Raw genomic sequence first — 24,546 nt, forward strand, 5'->3', positions numbered from 1 at the left:
TTATTTAACTTGTCATGAACTTGAACAAGTAAACTGTGAATCCCATGTTGTCCTTATTTAACTTGTCATGAACTTGAATGAGTAAACTGTGAATCCCATGTTGTCCTTATTTAACTTGTCATGAACTTGAATGAGTAAACTGTGAATCCCATGTTGTCCTTATTTAACTTGCCATGAACTTGAACAAGTAAACTGTGAATTCCATGTTGTCCTTATTTAACTTGTCATGAACTTGAATGAGTAAACTGTGAATCCCATGTTGTCCTTATTTAACTTGTCATGAACTTGAATATTTGCATTTGACCCAAAAATCAACAGGTGGCATCATACACCTAGCATAAGCCATCCAAAATGTTTCATCACAGCATCTTGTCTAGTATTTAAGTTTTTGTGAGAAACCATTTATCTTAACTGAATTACCCTGACTTTTGACTTTGCACCATTCATGTTAGTCAGGGTATGTGAGCACTAATTAAAGTTATTGTGAGTTTTTACTTTTAATCATTGTGACTTTGATCTTTGACCTTTTGATCCCAAAATAAAATAACTTCTTCCCCAGCATAAAAGCAAAATAAATTCAAAGTTTGGTCAAGATCTGTGGTCTATCAAGGTCTGTGGTAAAGCATTAAAATTATTTTATACTACATCAATAGTCGCATGAATGTAACATTGTTGCTATGGGTCAATACCCAGTGGTATTGATTGTAGTTAAGCAAACATATTCACCACTTTTTTATATGGTAAACATATGCCCACATTCGATGAACCAACTTTGGTTACGGCTAAATAAAAAGGGCAACAGAAACGTGGAACATTGAGTACATACAAATCTTATGGCCATCAGATGCAGACAAACCCTTTCTACCTGACACCAGTAGATTTAGCCCTCATCCAATGAAAATATCTATCACCCAATGAAAATATCTATCACCCAATGAAATTTTTAAAAATCTGAATACATCCAATGATTTAACTTGCAAGGAAAAAATATAAAATATATTTAATTTATGAAAATACTGAAAATAGGTGGCAAGTGATTTCTATAATAAAAATCACACAGGATATTTACGCATTCAGAACTATTTCAGTAATGATTGTCATTATTTAGAATTTAATTACACATTTCTTTAAATGAAATTATTCACTTTCTTTGGAGCCGAATATATCCATCTTCCTTGTAAAGGTCATTATTTACATGCCCCAAAAAGTACACATAGCACAATCAATGGTAAATTACATGGACGTTTTTGAATGAGGTTAACATAAAATTGTAATCCAGTACAAACTGTATTGAATGTCATACAATATTGTCTGTCAGCCAATAATTAGACATCTAGAAAAAAATGTACAGTGTAGCTGTAGATGGAAAGTGTAAAGGTTGATCGTGTTTTTGTTAGTCATGTTTTGCAAGTTATTACATGCCTGCCAAGGTGTGTAATGTTGTGATGTCCTTTATGTCCATCTATCTTTCTGGCCATATTTTTGAGCTGCACAATAAGTATAGGTTATCAGCTAAGTATTGAAAACTAAGTCAAGGTCATCTGGCAGAAAATGCCACATAAATGAGGGCCCAGTATTTTTCAATACTCAGTCAATAACCATTATTATTATAACTTAAAAGCAAGGATATTAATTGTTCTGTTATTTTACAGGAATAACACAGTTGGAAAAAAAAAACACAAAAAGATCTCAATCTTTTATTAAAGATTTTACACATCTTGCAGTTAATGAAGAAACCTGCTTTAGTGTTTCATTTACAATGCAATGTTATAATGCTGTAAATTCTTAAGTTGTAATGGTGTTTGACAGCCATCTGTGTAATGACAATTCTAAATTATGTGATGCAAAGTAATTTAGTGAACAGTTCTGCAGATGCATGTATCTCTGGAAGAAATTGTAAATTACAAAGACTGCCTTCTGCAACAGCCATTACAAACATGAGTTGACATGAAGAAAACAGATTATAGCTAGATGACATTGACCTCTCTGATGTTTGGACCCAAAAATAATAGAGACCTTAGGCACTGATCATTTCATGTTTGCAGATGGACAACCACATGGGATTTTTTTTATAAAAGAATTGTATAAAAATAGTCTTGTTCTCATTTCGTGAAAACAGAACCAATTATATCTAAAAACAATTAACATTTGATGCAGCCAAAGAGATTATAGAGTAACTTTATTAAGAACTGTTTGTCAGCCAACCATGTAATGACAGGTCTAAATTATGTAACACAAAGTAATTTGTTTGAACAGTTCTGCAGATGAATGTATCCATGTAATTGAAACAGCTATTATAACCATGAGTGTTATGCATAAAATAGATTATTTAATATATGGCTTGACCTCTGTTGTTTGGACACTTTTTGTGGAGGTATAGAGGCATGTGATTTTTAACCCAAAAAAACTCTAGCCCTTAAAACAGCTTGAAAAATATAGTCTTGCTCTGACTTATTGAAAAAACTAACCTATTATATTCTTCATAGTTGAAAAAAAATAATATTTCTTGATTTAAAAAGAAAAAAATAATAACCTAGAACAAAAAAAATCAGACCCCCTCAAGAAAATTAAAATGGTTGATCCCTAGAAAGGTAAACCTCTGCAAATTTCTGAAATTGAAAGTCTGAGATAATGAATAATGAACAGTATGTGAGGAATCAACTTAACAAATTTACCTAGGTCATTGAAACACGAAATATCTCATGCTCATTAACTTAAGTGGTAAGTGTGCAATACCAACCAAACTACACCATCAACAGTTCCTAAAAAAATTACCACCAAAACAAGCCAGTCATAGAAGCATGAAAAAAAGAAACAAAGCAATGATCTATTTTCTGCCATCGGTGTGGTCTTTATGAAAGTATATATTTATTCATAAAACAATATCCTAAATAGGCAATGTCTTTTTTGTTGCTTATTGAGATGCATCTCTTAAGTGAGTTTCATTAAACATCCTTGAAAAGTGCCTGAGAAAGTAACATAAAAACTGCATATAAATAACTTAATGAAAGTCAAAGTAACCTAATTTTGTGGCAAAGGTTTAGAACTTGATGAGATGACATTCTCCTTTTAGTACAATGACTTCCACATAAAATTGTGTTTAAGAAATTAACTTTAGTATGAACATTAACTAAAGTGAATTGTCAGAGTGCTCTACTTTTATGTCAATTAATATCTGATTTGTCACAGTGACCTACTTTTATGGCAGAGGTCTAGAGGAATACACCATAATATAAATATGGGCAAATAACAAAGTAGTCATGAGTTAAATGCAAAAACTTAACCAATTATGGATTTATGTAATAACAAAGTTAGCTCCCTTTCACCATCCCCATAGGGTAGACCCTACAGAATCTACACCAAAATATACATGCCTGTGTATGACAATCATTCAGGGAAAAATTCTGTACTGATCTTTTGTGCAGTTGGTCTTCAGATTTGCAGCAGCAGGAAGAATGGTCACTACAGCATGTTTCACAGTAGTTTGGGAACCAAGAATTGATTATGATACAATACAATCTATAAAGTGAAACCTTCATAGATCAGCTCCTAGTGTTGGACCTGGAACATGGGACTAGGGGTCTTTCTGCAATCTCTCTTTTAACTATGCCCCCCAAAATAATGACCTGTGTACACCCCCATGGCATGTTTTTTAATCATCATGTGAGTTTACATGTATAGGGAAAAATCAATAAATGTGTGGAAAAAAATTTCAGTGCACTTTAATTACATAAATAAATGTAATGATGACTTGCATATACTGATTTTCTATGTCGGCTCTACCAATTGCCAAAATCGCTCAAGGCAACCAAAATTTTCAGATGGTAATTTATTTCAATTAACATAACAAATTTGGCAGTTAAAATATTAAAAGTCTATTACTTATCTATCGAGTTTAAAGGATGAAGTCAATGATGGCCAGTTGTGTAAAGAATTGTCAATATTTACTTAACAACAAAAGGGACTAAATTTCTGGAGAAAGAAATTTATAGAAAAAAATAATTTTGTAGTTATTCAATGAATTGTTTGACTGAAAAGAGAAATAATTAAGAGAAAGAGAAAAAAAATTATTAGGTGAAACATTGGTATATAATGAATGAAGATTAATGTTAAATGATAGCATGATCCAAATGCATCACAGCCTGCCATTTTTGCAGACTGACCTCATATTTTAGTCTCAATGAGGCTTTACCAATAATAACAAAACTTCTGTGTGCTGGTCTCCTGCATGAATGGACACAATGTTTGGTTTCAAGTGTCCAGTTTTTTTGTAGTTTACTATATTTGTTTTTCTTTACATACAGTTGCCTGTTCTGGAGAGGACTTGGCAGTAGCAGATTAGTTATCCTCTCCTAATGAAGAAGCATGGTAATATGAATTGACATATTTTTTAAATGACCGTACTGGGAACCAATTTTAATGTCAGATTATCCAAATATCCCATACCAACATTGTTAATCAAGTATGCATTATAAATAATGAGTTTTATGCAACAACAGAACTGACCTTTCCTTTCAGCATCAATGCAATTCAAGCTGTCCTGAAAGAACATCTCACATTCTGTTTTGCTTAGTTGATCTTCAGATTAAAATATGTCTTCAGAATTAATTTACATCAACAAAGCCTGACCTAAAATGTAACAATGTCATGTTACTAAGGTCACTACAGCAGGAAAGTGTAACAGACTGTAAAAATGTGCAAGTAAATGTTATACTGTAAAGCATCAAAGCCTAGGAAGGTCTTTATACATTAAGAAAATGTTTTTGAAAGTATCTGTAGGTAATACTGATCAGCTAAAAATGTTGTCAGGTGATGAAAAAAAAGCAGCGGCTTACCTGATTCAGTAGCTTTAGTACTTTGATTGCAACTACTTTGTAATAACAGTTGCTACTTGTTCTGCAGTCAATGCTGTCTTGGAGTCTATTAACAGCTGCATTAGTGTATGAAGGCAGCTACCATGAGTGATGGGAGAAAAGAGTTGTCTCACAAGCGTTGCTGAGGCTGACAGGTTGTGAGGTATGGTATCAGCATCAGCAGCAGCAGAGAAAATCTCCACTTTGGAATCTGAATAACACTATAATAATCCCCCTCCCTACTTAAGGTGGTGGAGAAGGAAACAGTGTGCATGCATGTGCTTAAACCATCTCCTTGGATCTTAAAATAAAACCTTTAGAGAGAAGAATCTTTGAGGAATATTTCAATATATATCATTGTGGTAAGTAATTTGATTCTACTTGTATCTTTTGAATTCTTTCTGACCTTTTAGATTTAGTGGCAATGCAATCTTCAGAAACTATACATAAAACCATATCAGAGTTGTGACTTTTTCTTACTAACAAACATTTGTCATCAGTAGTTTATTTTCCCAGACTCACCTCTGATAACTTGCATGCAAGTTTGATAAGCAAACATTGACAAGTCCATAAAAAATAAATTATTCCTTGAAGGGAATGACACCCTACTGGCCAAAAAGAATTTGTAGTAATCCATATGAAGTTTGTGTCTTCCCTTCATTTATCTTTTTAATTTCTTAGGATTGAAATGATCTCAAAATATTCTTGAAACACAAATCAAGTCTGGTAAACAAAATTATATTTTTAAATGTCTGAAATGAACATGTCACAAGGTGATTATGCTATAAAAATCTTTGTAATTTCTTTTGACCTTGAACTTGATATAATGTATCTGGATATGACCATCCAATTAGGAGAAGTAGACATAAGATTTCCATGATAAGCACTTCAGTGGCCATATTGGAAGGTCACTTCTGCACAGTTTTCGTTTAGGACCCATGTCTCAACCTTTTACGTCATAGTACCTACCACTGAGTTCAAGCTCAGTATACACATATCCTGCTACACTATATAATATGCTATCATTAAAACAGCATGCCCCCGGAAGGCAATATCCCAATATGGCTGACTGAGAAATACTAAACATTTAGATGTGCATATTTAAACCTCTCAAATTCAATATTTAGTGTTGACGGTTTCTTTCTAAAGTAAAAATGATGAACAGCAACATTCTTACTTGACTGATCATGAAGCAGTGTACTATACACATTATTCCATTAAGACTGACGATCAATGTCATTGCTGTGTGAGCTACTAGGGTTTGTTTGCTTTTTAAACCATTTTTCATGATGACTGATAAGAAATCAAGATAAATTTTAATGTAATCATTCAGATAATTGGGATTCCACTACTTTAAATGTAAAGACAGCAGCAGCCATTTGCATTTTGGGGTAATTTCAAATGCAGATGTATTTCCAACGTAGTTTTCTCTGATTAGATATTTAGGATTCCTCTAATACACCTGCACGTGCTATCTCACTGAATCTTTTAGAAAGCCTGTTTTACTTGAGGGAATATTCCCATTAGGTGGTGCCATCAACTGACCATGCAAATGGTGCTTGTTTACTAAGGGCATCCAAAAGTGCTTGTATGCTGATAATGGAAGGTCATCTAAGCATATTAGTTTGAAATTCGGTAGAGGCATCCAAAGAAGCTTGCATTGTAGGGGTGTCCAGATGCACTTGTATATGGGAACAGGTAATAAGTGTTGTATTGAAAGCCCTTGTCAATAAGATCATCTGTTCAAGAAATGTAGCAATAATAAGATTTTAAAGTATTGGAATGTGAGGTTGGCACCATTTTCATTCCAGGCCATATCAATATTTTAGTGAAAGGCCTGTATCACTTGTTTACTATAAACACACTTTACTGAACTTGGTCATTCCAAAGTACTATGAAATACATACTACAGATGTGGACTTTACAGGACAACATAGGGTTCTATCTTTCCTTTATTGAAAATTATACAAGGAATTATGTTTCGCACAGAAATATTTGGATAATATTATCATCAAAGAAATAAATATTGAATTAACATATTTATATTTTATATGGCTGAGGTGCAAATGTACAACCAATTTAAGATTCTTGTGCATATGCAAATAAATTATCATGCACATGCTAATTCTTACATGGACAGTATCATATGCTTACAAGCACCTGGGTATTCTGATTATTGCTGGTTAAATTTGTGAAGCAACATCCTGGCAGATCCCCAAAGTAAAAAGCAGTTTTCGAAAACCAAATGCCTTGGTTGTATCCTTGGGAAAGCCACTATGCTCCCATTTTCCTCAGCATGAAATAACCAATCAAGTACTCAAAGTGCCCTTAAAAATCAAACAACCCCTCATCAACAAGACAAGTATGCAAAACTGCAGTTCATTAAAATCACTTGTTTCATGCACCAGAGAATCTATTATTATAGAACTGTAATGTTAACTACTAGTTGTTACAAGCATAGCTTTGAAGATGCATTTTTTGTGTGGTGCATAACACAATCCAACTTTTGTTGTGCATGTATAGCTCTCCATGTCTACAAACCTGCAAATAGCTTATTCTGCAACTGAGAATGGCAGCAAGACAAATGTAAGTGTTACGGAATCTTGCCTGTGAACATTGAATCCTGATAAAGTAGACACCTGGCTCCCAAAGGCACATATGTGGACAAACTTCAGGCATACAGAAACATTGTAACAAAGTTTCAGCTGAATGCAGCAACTGATGCACAAGATATGTAACTATGAAACACTGTACTTAACATCACTGACAACAATACTGCTGTTGCCATCAGAAAGGTAATACCTGTTTCCTGCCATGGTCAGTCTTTACCCTCTTTTGTTTCCATAGCAAAACATTGAGACTCTACTGTCTACCATCACCAAACTTTGTTAAGTGGATTTGCATTTGGAAAAAGGAAGAAACCTATAAATTTCAGAGAGACTGAAAGCAGGAAAATTGATTCCACACAATAACTTGACTTGTATACCAGATAACTTGATCAAACTTTCTAAATGGCTTGTCTTATGTCACATGTTTAGGCTCGAACAAACAGTAACACAAGAAAGAGTGAAAACAACAAGCTTTGAAAAAATACAATAATTTATTTCCCTGGAAAAATTCTGTAAAAATGAAACAAATATGAACTTGCGGTTTTATAGAATCAATACCAAAAATAATATAAGAATAATCCAAGAATAAAATTTTAGTAGTCCTAATAGCAAAATATTCTACTAATTTCAAGTATGAATCCTGAAGAAGAATCCAAGATGGAAGACGATGACGCATGCTGTAACCTGTAGTTTTGAAGTCTACAGTTCCTTGTAGAAACAAGAATTATCACTCCAGTTTTGGAAAGTGGAATAAATCTTTATAAAAGGACTGTGTTTGATTAAGAATCTCACATGAACACATGTATTTTCCAGGAAAAAAGAATTAATCCTTTTGAATCCAAATAATTTGAAATAACTCCAATCCAAGTAATTTGAAATAACTCCAAACAGCACAACATACAACTTCCAGAGTAACAGCCCAGATTCTACTGAGAATAACTCTCCAAAACAGAGGTTACACCATCTCCTAAAACATAAAGGGTCACGTGATCATCTTCTAAAAGCTCATAGAAATTAGGTACTTGTTAAAGGTCATGTAAACCTAGCGTGACCCTGACAATAACCAATCATTTTACTCTAAGAAATAAAAAAAAAATTTGTTTACATCTTAAACACAAAGTCCCATCATGACCTTGACAACAACCAATCATTTAAAAAAAAAATAGTACGTGGTTACTATATATTTTGAATCAAGGTCAGGAACTAGATCAACACCTGGTGTTTATAAAACAAACAGTGAAGGTCAAACTATTTTCTGAAAAAAGTATCATCTCTAGTGAATACATTTACATTACAATATCATGTAATAAAAAAATAAAAAAAATAAAACTGAACAAGAATTAAAATGAAACAAATTTATATTAAATAAGATATTATTATTATTATTATTATTATTATTATCATATAATTAAATCAAATACACACTTGCACTTCAGATAATAATTTTTTATTTCAGGGTCAAAAGGTTAATGATCAAGGTCACAGTGACTGTTAACATACTAACCCCTGGAGGTTTTTGTCGTTTTCGTCTGAAATTTGAGTAGGAAACACATTTTGAATACATCTTAAAACACCAACTTCCAGGTGATCTTTCAATAACATACTGCCTAGTTGTGTTAGAAGCATCAATTTTCATTGGCTATTTGGCTCACACATGATCAGAAGGATAAAAAATGGAATTCTTTTCTGTTTTTTTTGCTTAAGAGACCCATTATTTTCATAGCGATACCACTCTTTATTCAAAATGCCCATCTTATCCTACTTTTTGCAAAGGTTCATCTGTCTGTTTGCAGTTCATACTGGTCTGCCTTGGATCTGAGACCAAAAAGTCTAAAATCCGGACACAAAATCAGATTCTGACCACAGGCGAATTTAGGGTAGAAAAAAATCAGGTCCAAAAAATGAGGTTTTTCCCTCTGTATTTTGTAGTGCAACTAGAAATTCCAGATTATGTGGTATCATTGTAGAGCTACATCTGTCTACCTTTCTATAATACCACCCACTTTAGTGAATCATACATGACCTTGATGCTACAGAGCTCGGCAGTAGGCTACTACCTCCTGCCACGTAAACTTGTCACCAGCAGTTAATGTGTTAAGAAGAAAAATAGTTTCTGCATGATATCTCAAGTCCTTTATTACCTGCTCTGACCAATTTAATAAAAATCACACCATTAGAAAGGAGTAAGATTATATACTTCATGCACAACTATTTTCCTACAGTTGTTCTTGCGCTGGCTGAAACATCTTTAATAGACAAGGGTTGTCAATCTACTTCATTCCACATGGACCCTTGAAATATGTGAGCCACCCAAAAAGTGCTTGAACTACTGCCCTCTTGTTGACTGAAGAGACACTGTCCATTGCAAAATCAATTGACCAATGCGTTTAGTCATTGTTGACCTGTTAGATTTTCAATAGTGTGATTAACATGGGTCTCACATGCCTACACTCCAAAGAAAAACATGCAAATAAGGTTTAATTGGAGAAAAATCACTGTCTATCAAGGCTATTTTGAGGCCTTTAATATAGTCACATTGTTCCATAATCACTCTGTTTGTGTCACTGCCAGATTTCATGCATTCACAACAATACTTCTGCCAGCAATCTGTGTCAGGACTTAAATGGCCTCAACTGTTATGTCAATTTGCAAATACAAGTACTTCATACCTGTTTCTCCATGCACAGATTTATTGATTGTATAAAGTTATGGCCTGTTATGAGGGACCACCTGTCTTGAAAGACCATTACTTTTGGCAGAAGGAGTGGTCTTTCAAGGCAGGTTCTACTGTATCAAAGTTTTGTAAATGCTGATGCTATTTTACATAACATCAAATGAATGAACAATTCCAGAGATATTGCTAATCATTGACCTAATGAACATCCAAGGGCAATAACTACTACAAGATCTAATCACTTATCTACATTTGAGTTGCTGCCATTGACACATAAAGTTGACCTAATGGCCAATGGATCTAAACTTTGTTACTAATTTTAGTAAGACCATTTAGCTTATTACTATTACTAATGCAAACTATATTGGGAAAAAAGCAGATGGATACTGTACCACAGACATGCAAGGGTTAAAATTCCTCCAAGCAAGAAATAAGTTGCCATTGCCAATTCTCCATTAAAATAAAATCCTTAAATTTATTTCTGGAGCACTTGAATTCTCTCAAGAAAAGTGATGTATTTTAAACAGCATGGATAAAAGTATCACACAAAAGAAGCAGGAAACACTTATTTTAATCCATGCTTTTTTCCCAATGATTAAACCAAATGTGCCACCCATCTATGATGAATGAGAAGTCTAACTTTGAAGCAAGTTATCAACAAATACATAATACTGAGAATTTAAAAAAAAATTAAGTCTGTTAATGAGAAAAATATGTCTTTGGATAGCTATTTCTACAGCAAATGTGATGTTTGACAGTGGCAATACTTGAGTTTGAGCGTGATCCCAGATTGAAAGTTATTGTAAATATGGAGTCATGTACGTGAACCAATTTCAAATTCCACATAGCAGATGACACTGTACTTGAGTGTAATTAATGTCTATATGGCAAAATATTAGGCAATAAATCCTACAATACATTTTTTGTCTTGGAAACAAAGATTATGAAGCTGAATACTTATTATTAAAGCATTATGTGTAACATCAGGTTGGGTTGTCTTCCCAAAAACTGTTTTCATAAGTACAGGTCATTGTCAACTATCACAGATATATATGCTATATTGCTGAAAGTGTCTCATTTACAATTCATTATCCAAACACACATCACATATCATATTTATCTGATAATATAAACAGGGGGATATTTTGCAAAAAGTGGGAGATGGACTTATTCATGGATATGGCTTTGCCACATCAGAGCAAAAAAAGTGAAACTGTGATATATGTGTGTGTGTGTGTGTGTGATTTGGATTTTTAACAAAGCTTTAAAAAAATTTCAGTCATATCGCTATGATGTCTGCAATGTGACAGTTTATAGTGATGTCTAGCACTGGGGCATCATGCCGCAGACATGTAATAAGATGTCCCACCCAGTCACATTATCCTGAAAACAGGCCAACTAATCCGAACACTAACCTCTTAATGCTGAGCGCCAAGAGAGGCAGATGTTAGTACCATTTTTGTAAGTCTTTGGTATGACTCGGCCAGGGATCAAACCCATGACATCCTGCATCTGAGGCAGACACTCTAACCACAAAGCCACCGGAGCAGTCAAAACTGATATACTGTGCTTCACTAGTCATGAAACTGCTGACAACAATACTGATAACAAACAATTCCTTTACACCACATCATTTACCTTTTGAATGAAACATCTTCATCAAAGAGCTCATTGCTTTTAAATAATAAAAAAATTCTGTCAAGATCCCAAGGTATGGTCAGGATATTGGTGTCTAATCCTTCATTGAGGGTAGTACTAAAACTTGTATCTGAACACACAACAGTTACACATCAAGGAATTGATTTCACTGGAAAAAAGTTATCTTAGATTATAAAAAGCATTAAAAACTCTCCATTCATATGCATTTTATATTATTCTAAAACTATAACCATTCAAATGTAATTATTTTTGCCATTTGTTTAATGCAAGATTTTGGTGCTAGCCCACCAGAGCTAATGGGGACAGTATGTATCGGCCATAAAATGTCTCTCCGCATAACCAAGACGGGGATAGTATGTATCACATACAAGATATATCTTAGCGTATCACTAGTTGCAATTTTCCTGTCAGCCTGTTGGGACAAAAAATCTATTTCCTTCCCATTTATTGAAATAACTGCAGTAGCGTATTATTTGAGACACATTTACATAACTGAAGATAAAAGTAATACAGAAACTTCTCTGTGTCAAATATTTCCTTCTAAACTTTCAAACTGATTTACAAAAACATACAATGCTGAGAAGAACAGCCTTAACAGCTCTGTGGATAAGTTGAGACAAAGAAATGATTGCTGTAAGTATCATTGAGCACCTGAACCGTTAGACATGGTTCTACAATTAACTCCATCAATTAGAAATCTTGTACTTACTTTGACACATCAAAAAGAATTCTACATTTGTAAGCACAAGAAACTTGGGGCTACCACACATGACATACCTGGGGCAAACACACCCAATATACTTAGGGATAGCACACAAAAGATACTTAGGGCTACCACACACAAGATACTTGGGGCTACAACACAAAAGATACTTGGGGCTAGAACACACAAAATACTTGGGGCTACCACACACAAGATACTTGAGGCTACCACACACAAGATACTTAGGGCTACCACACACAAAATACTTGGGGCTACCACACAAAAGATACTTAGGGCTACCACACACGACACTTAGGGTTACTACACACAAGATACTTGGGGCTAGCACACACAAGATAAATTGGGGCCACCACACATAATATATTACACTCACTTAAAATGGTGAAAATGAGTAACTATTGACATGAAAACATCCTTGTGTATCCCTGCCCTGAAAAGATGTCTCTCAGGAGACAGAGTATATGTAGAAGATCTCATAAATAAAAAGTTCATATTTACAAAGTATATAGAGAAATAACACTGGTCAACAGTGAAATCATTACTGACTTGAAAAGGCCCTAATCTGTAGTATTTTGGTGTGCCGAACACGAATATAACCGTGAAAAATTTGTATTGGCTCTCGTTTTGAAGATATTCATATACCTCATTTTCTATGTTTCACTGTGTAAATTTCTCCAGTAGGACTGCAGCAACATCCGGAATAATGATGTAACATTGCATAATACCATCATGCTCACATCATCCACAGTTGATTGCATCATTTTCTGATGCAATGCAATACTAATGCCATGCGGCTGCTGAAGTAAGTTGACGTCAGCAGTGTACTATACATGTGTAGGCCTATTATACTAATGCCAGGCGGCTGCTGAAGCTGACGTAAGCAGTGTACTATATAAAGCCCAATAAGATAGGTTCAGCATTTAAAATATTTTAGACGTTGTGCGAGACAGTTCAAGCTACTGTTACATAAAACTTATTATTTTATCCATTTACGTACAATAAAGAACAGTAATGCCTCGAAAGTGTGTTAATACCGCGGACAATTTTTGCTATATTTGTGGGGAAGTGACATTTGCCAACCAGAAGAAAAGTATCAATTCTCAAGTGAAGAAGGCATATCATCTTTACTTCGGATGCAAGGTTGGTGACCAAGACAAGCCTTGGGCTCCGCATATATGCTGTGCTACATGTACAACACAGCTTTCACAGTGGTTGAATTGCAAAAGGTCATCAATGCCGTTTGCAGTCCCAATGGTGTGGAGAGAGCCAAGCAACCACCTAAATGACTGTTACTTCTGCTTGGTTCCTCCTCTTTCCGGCGGAATAACGAAGCGAAAGAAGTCGAGAATAGTCTACCCAAACATTCCGTCTGCATTGAGACCAGTTCCACATGGTGAGGGACTTCCTATTCCAGAACCTCCAGCAGAATATTCTCTTGATTCATCTGACGAAGACAAAGGTGAGTCGACCTGTTCTTCTCCTGGTCCATCAGCATGCAGTGATCCAGATTTTCACTGTGGTGCATCATCAACCCCACACAGAATAACACAGGAAGAACTAAATGACCTGATTCGTGATTTGGACTTATCAAAGAACAAGGCAGAATTGCTAGGATCAAGACTCCAACAATAGAATCTTCTAGAAGAAGATGTCACAATTACTGCATATCGAAAGCGCCACCAGCAATTGGAGCCTTTCTTCAGAAAGGAAAGTAATCTGATATTCTGTTCCGATATTGAGGGCCTCATGAATGCTTTAAAAATCACTCATGACCCACAAGAATGGAGACTATTTGTGGACTCTTCGAAACTGAGTCTCAAGGCTGTGCTTTTGCACAATGGAAACATTCTTCCATCTATTCCAGTAGCGTATGCTGTCCACATGAAAGAGACGTACGATAACTTAAGGCAGCTACTGAATTCCATTGAGTATAACAAGTACAGCTGGCACCTCTGTGGTGATTTGAAGGTAGTTGCCCTTTTAATGGGACTGCAGCAAGGATATACAAAATACATGTGTTTCTTATGCGAGTGGGATAGCCGAGCAAGGGAAATACACTACATGAGGAAGGAATGGACTCACAGGCAGAATGTAGCCATTGGAGAGAAGAATATCCAACACCCAGCTCTGGTTGAGGCTCAGAAAATCTTGCTACCACCCCTTCACATCAAACTAGGTTTGATGAAGAACTTCGTGAAAGCCATTGACCGGACTTTGCCAGCATTCCGATACCTGCATGAAAAATTCCCTCGACTCAGCGAAGCAAAGATTAAAGAGGGAGTTTTTGTGGGTCCTCAGATTCGAGAGCTTTTCAAAGATGACCGGTTCAACAACTTGCTGGAAGGTGACGCGAAACAAGCATGGAATGCTTTTCGCCTAGTTTCTACAAACTTCCTCGGAAATGTTAGGGCAGAAAACTATAAGGAACTAGTAGAAGACATGTTGATGAAGTATAAGAAACTTGGCTGCAATATGTCTCTAAAGATTCACTTCCTTCATTCCCATTTGGATTTCTTTCCTAGCAACTGTGGTATTGTTAGTGATGAACACGGCGAACGTTTTCATCAAGATATCGCAACAATGGAACAAAGATACCAGGGAAAATGGTCCACTACAATGCTGGCTGACTACTGCTGGACACTCCTCAGAGATGCTCCCGAACAGCTGTACAAGAGACAGGCGAAGAAATCTAAGATGTAGTCAATGACTTGATTTTTTATAGGTAGGCTATTACAGTTGACCTTTTACTATTGGAATGCATTTCGTTATGTAAACATTAATTTCTTGCAGATTACAAAAAAACTAGAGCCAATTTTGCAATTTGACTGTCATATTCGTGTTCAGCACATAAAAATTGATAAGAATTGACTAATTTTATTTCAGTAACATGACTTTTGTAAAAATTTGTTGTCCAGTGTAATAGGCATCACATTGTCAACTTATTAAATTTATGTCAAACTCAATATTTGGAAGGAGGAGCTTCTGCTGACCTGTGGAAAGGCAGGGGCAGACGTGTGTGTGTGTGTGTGCGTGTGTGTGTGTGTGTGTGTGTGTGTGTCTGTGTGTGTGTGTCTGTGTGTGTGTGTCTGTGTGTGTGTGTGTGTGAGGGAGAGAGAGAGAGAATGTGTGCATGCATGTGTGAAACCAACCATCCCTTATATGCATGAAAGAACCAGCACATTTCCTATAGTTGCATGGCTGAAATTATTCCCTGGAAATGCTTACCATAAAGGAGCTTCCAATGGTTTTGTCCACTAGCCCTACCAAAGTTCCATCCCACAGACTCTTGCCCACTTGTTTAAACCCCCTTCCCCCAACAATATATCTTGAACTGCCCCTGAAAAGTAACAGCGCAAGCACATGTCTACATGTATTTTTCTGTGTATCATTTTCAGGGAATATATATATATATATATATAGTTTCAAAGAATTATCCTGAACAGTTTGAGATTTTAACTCTATTAACAAAATAATATGTGATGGCTGGATGGATGAACAGATAAATGGAAGAACTTTAAAGATACTGAAAATAATGGTTTCTCAAAATCAAAAGTCACATCTAGATTACTGGTCACATCTACATGAGTGAGTATGTCTATGCAGTTTCATACAGATACCTTCATCAATTTTGGAGATCTGATTCAGAAATAAAAGTGTGAATGATGAATGAATATATAGAAGACATTAAAAATACTGAACTGAAGAATTTTGAATGGCACAAGGACCAATAATCTAGTACAAGTGCCAAGTTCAAACAAAACAGTTTTGGAGTGTGAATGATGGATAAATAGATGGTCAAGTAGATGGAAATTTTGAAAATATTGAAACTGAAAAATTGTGAATAGAACTAAGACAAATCTGCACCAATTATCTAATTCATTTTTTGAAATTTAACTGAAATAAGAGTTTTACAGTTTTGCCCTGATAATGAAAGTGTGGATATGGATGGATGGATGGACGGATGGATGGATCAATTGTTGGATGGATGGATGGATTGATGGATAGATAGACAAATGGACAAAAACATTAAAAGTTTTGAAACTGAAAAATTATATCACAGACAGCACACCTGGATCACAAGTCAAATATTAGTATTCTGTGTGTTGTAAAGACATATCTTTAATGGTTTGATGTATCATGTTTAAAAATCTTGGCAATTCTAAAGGCAGAACAACAATTGTGGCAAAGATGTTTTTCTCATGCACAACTTGAAATACAGTATGTACTTACTTATAAGACAAGTCCAACTGCAAACTGCACAGTCCCAGATCTCATGTTGCGAAAAACACCAGCAGACATGGGTCTAGGCAGTTTGTTAGGAGTAATCAGTAGATCAAACAACATAGACCCCAATCTGCAAGTACATTATGCTGCAGCAGATCAGATCTTTGTTGTTAGCAGTTTGACTCTACTTATAAGTGAGTATATGGTATACAGTATGCACATGCATAAGAATGAAGATCTACATACACAAAAGCAAGATCTACATACACAAGAACAAGATCTACATACACAAAAGCAAGATCTACATACACAAAAGCAAGATCTACATACACAAGAGCAAGATCTACATACACAAAAGCAAGATCTACATACACAAAAGCAAGATCTACGTTCACAAAAGCAAGATCTACATACAAAAAAGCAAGATCAACATACACAAAAGCAAGATCTATGTACACAAAAGCAAGATCTATGTACACAAAAGCAAGATCTATGTACACAAAAGCAAGATATACATACACAAAAGCAAGATCTACATACACAAAAGCAAAATCTAAGTACACAAAAGCAAGATCTACATACACAAAAGCAAGATCTATGTACACAAATGCAAGATCTACAAACACAAAAGCAAGATCTAAGTACACAAAAACAAGATCTAAGTACACAAAAGCAAGATCTAAGTACACAAAAGCAAGATCTACACACACAAGAGCAAGATCTACATAAACAAAAGCAAGATCTATGTACATAAAAGCAATATCTACGTACATAAAAGCAAGATCTACATACACAAAAGCAAGATCTACATACACAAAAAGCAAGATCTATGTACAAAAAAGCATGATCTATGTAAAAAAAATCAAGATCTACATGCACAAGAGCAAGATCTACATATACAAAAGCATGATCTATGTATACAAAAGCAGATCAAACATGTTAGCTCAGTTGGCAGAGCATTAGACTTGTAATCCAAGGGCTGCAGGTTTGTTATGCACCCCGGCAAAAGTTGATGTTGGTTGCCTCAGCATGTCATTCTGCAAGGCAAAAAACAACTTAGCTCCCATTTTCTTGGCATGATATGACCAATAATGTGTTTAAAAATGCCATTAAAACCCCCTGAAAACCAAAACAAAATCATTTACAATAGAAATTTATTAGATCGAGAAAACAGTTTTGTCAATATTTTTTAAGTTTGTACTACCTAAAAAAAAGATAACTAGTTCTAAGTATTCCACCTATGCAAATAATGTTGTAATTAACCAACTAACTTCTTATTTTTAAAGATAAAATCAGCACAACTACTTCCCCATCAATGGTATACGTACTAAACAGGGTACCTAAAATACATGATTTCTCAATTTTTATAGATGGTTAAACTAAGTTAAACCTGTTTCAAAGGTCATCTGTATTATGCAACAGCCTAACTATAAAAGGCATTTTTTTCACTAGTAACCTGTACCAAGTTATTGCAGAAATACCTTTATAAATCAACCATTTGTCTTAGGACATGTTACACACCTAACAGATTTGATTGTTGTAAGAGACAAAGTCCAGAGAATATAAACTACAATGTTTTCATGTTCTGTTACCTGTTACCCATGTACAGTCATTAATTGTGGCTAACTTTTGTATTTAAGTTGCCGTATATACTTGCTTAAGTTGAGTCAAACTACAACAGCAAAGATCCTGATCTGCCATAGCATAATGTACCCAAAGATCAGGGTCTATGTTGTTTGTTCTACTGATTACTTCTAACAAGCTCCACAGACCCAGATCTACCCATACATTATGTGATGGCAGATTTGAGTCTTTGCAGTTTGCAGTTGAACTCATCTTATAAGCAAGTATAGATGGTAGTTTTCAGGCATCTGTGAACCATGAACACATTTCTATCAAATCTGACTAGATAAGGCCCTGATACATAGATAGAGTCAGACACATAGGAAGACAGATATACCGATGAAGTACAAAAAAAGCTGTACGACAAGATAAACCACATATCTGCGGTTTTTAAAAAGTGAAAACAAATAGTGTTACAATGATTGCCATTTTCATTTTAAAAGAATAAAAATATAGCTGTTTAAAGATTATCAAATACTGTATTACCATATTTATCTGATAATAACTCCATGTCTGATAATAAGCTCATGCCCTACTTTTGAAAAACATATTAGGCTGGCCACTGGGTTTATCATGGAAGAAATACTGCATTTATTATGAAACAATATTATGAAACAAATCAACAACAACAGAGAAACACTTAGGGATGGGGCTTACTTTGATGACTGCTTCTTCCAGCCACTCCTCTCTGCAAGAGTATTTTATATAGCCCATAAATAAAAATAATAATAATAATAATAATAATAATAATAATAACAATAATAAAAGACTTTAATTAAATGAGAAAACCCAATTCATTTACAATAACTAACCATATTTGGGGCTCTCTGTTATATGTAATTATTTCAAAGCAGGAGTTAGGTAAAACCATGTACAGTAAAGGGCCTGAAAATGTTTTTGACTTGTTGGTCAAGCCCCTCCACTAACAAGGTCAACATAAGCCAAGTATGGAACAAACAACTCTGTTTGACATGTGAAATTTAGGAATCCTATACAGCAGATGCTTGGTTTAAGTTGAGGACAATGAAAGAAAAACAGCTGCTTTACAAAGATCAAGTTTCGACTGGTGCTCTACCTACTGCATGCTAACTTTGTGGATTTCCAGTAATGTGTTATAATACCAGTCTCTCACTATCAAACAATCAACCTCTGCTTCCATTGTTGTGCTTTTATGTCTCTTTTTTTATAAGTTTTAAGGATTAACACAGTATATTTGAGTCATTTATAGGAACAACTAAGAAATAGTAAAGTCTGTCAGGTTAATGTTAGTAATAGATCTGCAGCCAAAAGAATTGGTCACAAATCTCGTACCAGCTTGATTTTCAGACACTGCAGTATTCATGGGACTGTCTTTGAGCACAATATGTTTGGAGAAATATGGTACATGTATGTGCTCTGTATACTTTCCTATAAGTCAGTTGCAACTGCAAGTAACACAGACCCTGACCTGCAATCCTATGTGTGGGCAGACCAGGGTCTATGTTGTTTGTTCTACTGATCACTCCATATAAACTGCATAAACCCTGATCTGCTAGCACATTATGCAATGGTAGCTGTGGGTCTTTGAATTTTGCAGGCTGATCTGACTTGTATGCAGGTATATGCAGTACAACACCTTGAAAATAAAACATGAATTAAAAGTTACATAGATAAATCAAGAAACAGTTTATGTCAATTTAATATTGCACAAAATCTACAGCAAGCTTGTGACTTTGAAATAACAAAATTTTTTCCAAACAGACATCTTAAAATAGTATTTTTATGTCCATATGTTGCATGGAGAAATTATTTAAAACATCTAAAATGAAAGTCCAAGCAGTAAGTCAACTGGCTCACTCTGTGTGTGTGTGTGTGTGTGTGTGTGTTTGTGCATATATATATATATATATATATATATATATATATATATATATATATATATATATATATATATATATATATATATATATATATATATAACTTGTAAGACAGAATACAACTTTTCACAGTAAGCAGGTAAACTAAACATGAAAATCACTGGCTACCAGTCTAGTGATACAGGAACATGTGGTGACTAATGGCCTTTTTTGCTGCAGATGCAAAAAATTTCAGTGAAGTCATCAAAGCATGCCTGCATTAATGCTAATTTCCTCCAACAGCTGGTATTGAAATATTAAAATCTTTGTTGAATCAGGAAGTTGATGGTTTTTCTTGCAACCAAACTTTTTCTAATTAACATATGGGCAAGCCTTAACAAATAATTGCACAACTGGGCCTCAGCATCTTGGCTTCAGCTTGCAAATTCTAATCTTTCTATTTTACACATCAATTCTACTGGCAAAATATATTTTACCAGCATGGGTAATGAACAAATTACGTCAAAGTCCATCTTTCACTGGTACTGTTTGTAATATAATTTTAGGAACAAATTCCTGTTTAACAATTGCCATTTCTAATACTGTGCACTGTAGATGCTGTGCAAAATTAAGGGCAATGGCATTAAAACATTCCTATCTTGTACCACCTAGAACAGGGGTGTCAAACTCAATCGCTCAGCAGGCCAAAACTCAAATCACACGTAAGGTTGCAGGCCGAACAGGATAAACATTCAATAAGCGAAAAATTAAACCTTTTTTAAGCATTAATATAAATTAAAACAGAAAAAAGTTTTAATAATAAAAAATCATTGGCATACCCATTTTCGCCCTTATGCCAATTTGTCAGAGCTGGATGTTTGGCAAGGCTGCTAATTAGGGAATCTGATTTGCACTTTATATCGCAGGGCCATTAAAAAATATTTTTGCCTAAAATTCTCTCTTGGGCCGGATATAATTGTACGCCGGGCCTGATGTGGCCCGTGGGCCTTGAGTTTGACACATGTGACCTAGAAGAATATATAAATATTAGGATATTGGTGGTAGTGGTTTGGGGTCAGTTATCCCACTATCATGATTCCCAACTTGAAAGTAACACAAAGCAGTACATGCAAAATCAGACTTCTAAACATAGAGAAAAGCTGTATGCAAGGAACTTAAGAAGATCCAAACTAACCCTGAAAAAAATGGTTGTGAAAATGTAAGTTGGAACAATAAAAGTAAAAATTTTATCACACTGGGGATAGACTAACATATTGCTATGCAAAATTTAAAATGGACAGTGGTGAGATGGCATTGATAGGTAAAGGTGAACACTTTAGACAACTTGGCCACCTGGGGACTCCAATTTAATGATAACCAACACAGATCTTATCATGCTCCCACCAACTTCAGCTTTGATCATGAACAGTAGGTTTCACTTCCAACATGGGAAGTCCTAAAGCAAAATCGTAAACTTCAAACAACAGAGATTTACAAGATTTTCTTTGGAGATACAAAGAGGCTCAATGTGTTTAGCACTTGTAACATTTTCAAGGGAAACATTGGAATGCACAAATTTCAACACTGTACTTAAGACTCAATAATCTCTGATAAATCTCTAAATACAGCCTAAAAAACAATTAATGAATCCTCAAGCTACACCTATCCTGTCACTCAAGCATTGTTTATTCAACATTCCAATGGTCCACTGCCCACTCTCAAGCCAGGCTCCCACTCTGCTAAGTAAACACCTCTGCTATCTGGTGATTTATTATACAATTTTGGATATTATCCCTATGCAGGTAGAGCTTGGCAGACAGGTATGTACGATTAAATTTCTATCTAAATAGTTCCAAACACTTGGCCCTATTATTTTGTTTGTTGTGACGACTTCCTTACCTCAGTCTAATATATGTCCTGATTGTAATCTGTACCAAAAATAAAATTCTTGACAAAATAATGTGTTGTGTATTTGCAAAACATAAAATTGTCTGTGCTCATCCAACCACTTCCATTGTCAAATCTTCAGTTCCATATGGTATGTCATATCATCACAATCTCAGGCTCTTCATATTTGGAGGTAATGCTCTGTACCTTGCTGATGATAGCATTGTTAAATGGCTTAGAGCACATAATGCACACGGTAATAAAAATAACAACTGCATGCAGACCAAACATGGAACTGATTAGTTTTGAAAAACACTAGAACTTACAAAGTTTGGGGAGGCTCCTCATGTTTGATTCTTGGGTTCTTAGTTTGTCTAACCATACCACGATCTGGTTAACTAATTGTCACTGTGGCCAGGTTTGCTACATAACATGTGAAAAGTCATTGAACTGTTACAACTTCATGCCCTTTCACCCAATTTTCATTAAATTTTACCATGAATAAAAAGTTATACATACTATCGAATAAAGTGATAATATTATCCAGAAAAAGCTTTGATATTAAAGAAAATGCTATGCAAATTAGTTGTAGTAATCTCTGATTGGGTGACCGCTCTGGTGGCCTAGTGGTTAGAGCGTCTGCCTTTGATACAGGAAGTCATGGGTTTGAACCCCAACCAAGTCATACCAAAGACTTATAAAAATGGTACAGTAAAAACTGCTATGAATAACCACCTATCTTTTCCGACCACAATCATAATGCACGGATCGATTCTATTACATACACGCTCTGTTATGAGTGACCACAGGCTGAACACAACCAGTGACTGCAATGTCTTGGCAAAATATGCATTTAGACACTGCTATGAATGACCGCATCGCAAAAACAAGGATAAACTCCACTGACCTTTATTTAATCCCTGTAAGAATGAACACTCTTACCGTTCTAAAAAATAAAAAAATAAAATAATAGGCTGGCTACCGATGTCTGAATTTTTGTAAGCTATGCTTACAGTGTTTTATAGTTTCTGTCATATGCAATGTACTAATGTATAAGTAAATTATTTCCTAGTCTGGTTCCCTGCTTCATGTGCTCCCTGCATTGTTCTCCACTATTTGTATAGGGGTGAGCAACGCAGAGAGCATACAAAGCAGGGAACCAGACTAATTATTTCCGCACTTAGCCTGCTTCCTGGCCTTATCATAGGAACTGGCATCCTTATGAACAAATGTATCGCGAGAACAGACACCACTGACCTATATGTAATCAATTGTTATAACGACTGCTTGATTAGTAAGGATCGTTCTGATAAAAAAACAAACATAAAAGGAATATTTTTAAAAAATGGACTGTTGCTACCAGTGAAAGATGCTACAGTCTGTAAACCAGGCTAATGTACATGTCACGAATTGCCCCTGTAGTGCCAAAGTTGATGTAGTGGTTGTGTATATTGTTTGTCTTTAGAGTTAAATCATATTGCCAGGGGTGAATAAGGTCACTGTCTATTAAACCAGAAAGAGAGAATCATTTGCCGGATTTGATTGATAGTGTTGAAGTCTTGTGATGTTTGTTGTTTTCCCCCCTCCCAATTCTAAGTGATTACATCCCAAGTACAAAGCTGTCATCTAGTCACATTGGTGTGACCGGGTTACACGCTTTGCTTATAGAGTTAATCCCAGTATGTCATCTTTAAATGAAGCCATTGACTTTTGCCTCTGAGTAAATGGTTCTATTTCTGGATGAGATAATTGTTTCTTTTTATTTCATTAATTGTTAGATATGCAATGCACATGTATAGATATTTCATATTTTCCCACAGCCCAGTCAAAACCGTCTTTATGTTCGATATTACAATTGAGCACTAATAATTTGAACACCTACAGCCTTAAAAACAATGGATGAACCTCCAACTAAAAAGAGACAAATTTTAAGGCTGGAGAAAATAATTACTGTAACTGAAAGAAGTGAAAAAGAGCAGACCACTCGCAAAAAAGTGGTTTAAATGCCAGTAAATCAAATTTAGGTTGTTATAAAGGAAAAGAAGTAATTCAAAAACGATTTCATATGCTAAAATATGTGATCTTCAAATGTAAATATGATTTCTTATTTAATGACAGAAGTATATATTTATTGCTATATAATTTTGTTTTTAGATGAATGCATACAATATTTTAGCAATAACTATTAATAAAGAATAGAATATATGTACAGTGGTTTTTTTCTTGAAATTGTTCTGAAACTGGACCTTGGAAACTGGTCTTTTTGTACAAACCTGCTATGACAGACCACCTATCTTGACAGACCGCTTTTTGTTGGCAGAAGGGGCTGGTTGGCCTGGTGTCAGAATAATGTGACTGGGTGGGATATCATGCTACATGTCTGCAGTATGATGTCCCAGTGCTAGACATCACTATAAACTGCCACACTGCAGATATCATAGCAATATGACTGCAAAAT

The 24,546-nt window shown here is 35.0% G+C and overlaps 2 protein-coding genes across 4 annotated transcripts in view; one reads left to right on the plus strand and one right to left on the minus strand.

Moving 5' to 3' along the window:
* Positions 1-24,546, minus strand: part of LOC149776990 (5-taurinomethyluridine-[tRNA] synthase subunit MTO1, mitochondrial-like) — a 281,547-nt gene that overhangs the window by 100,330 nt on the left and 156,671 nt on the right. The gene's annotated exons all lie outside the window — the stretch shown is intronic.
* Positions 4,958-24,546, plus strand: part of LOC149776991 (uncharacterized) — a 102,728-nt gene continuing 83,139 nt past the window's right edge. For both annotated transcript variants that reach the window (XM_089941737.1, XM_089941731.1), the window contains exon 1: positions 4,958-5,215. The gene's annotated coding sequence lies outside the window, so the exon portion shown is untranslated. The remainder of the gene's footprint in view (positions 5,216-24,546) is intronic.

This window comes from Sinohyriopsis cumingii, chromosome 18, assembly GCF_028554795.1.
Source record: "Sinohyriopsis cumingii isolate HCF-2022 chromosome 18, ASM2855479v2, whole genome shotgun sequence".
Classification (NCBI taxonomy): Eukaryota; Metazoa; Mollusca; class Bivalvia; order Unionida; family Unionidae; genus Sinohyriopsis; species Sinohyriopsis cumingii.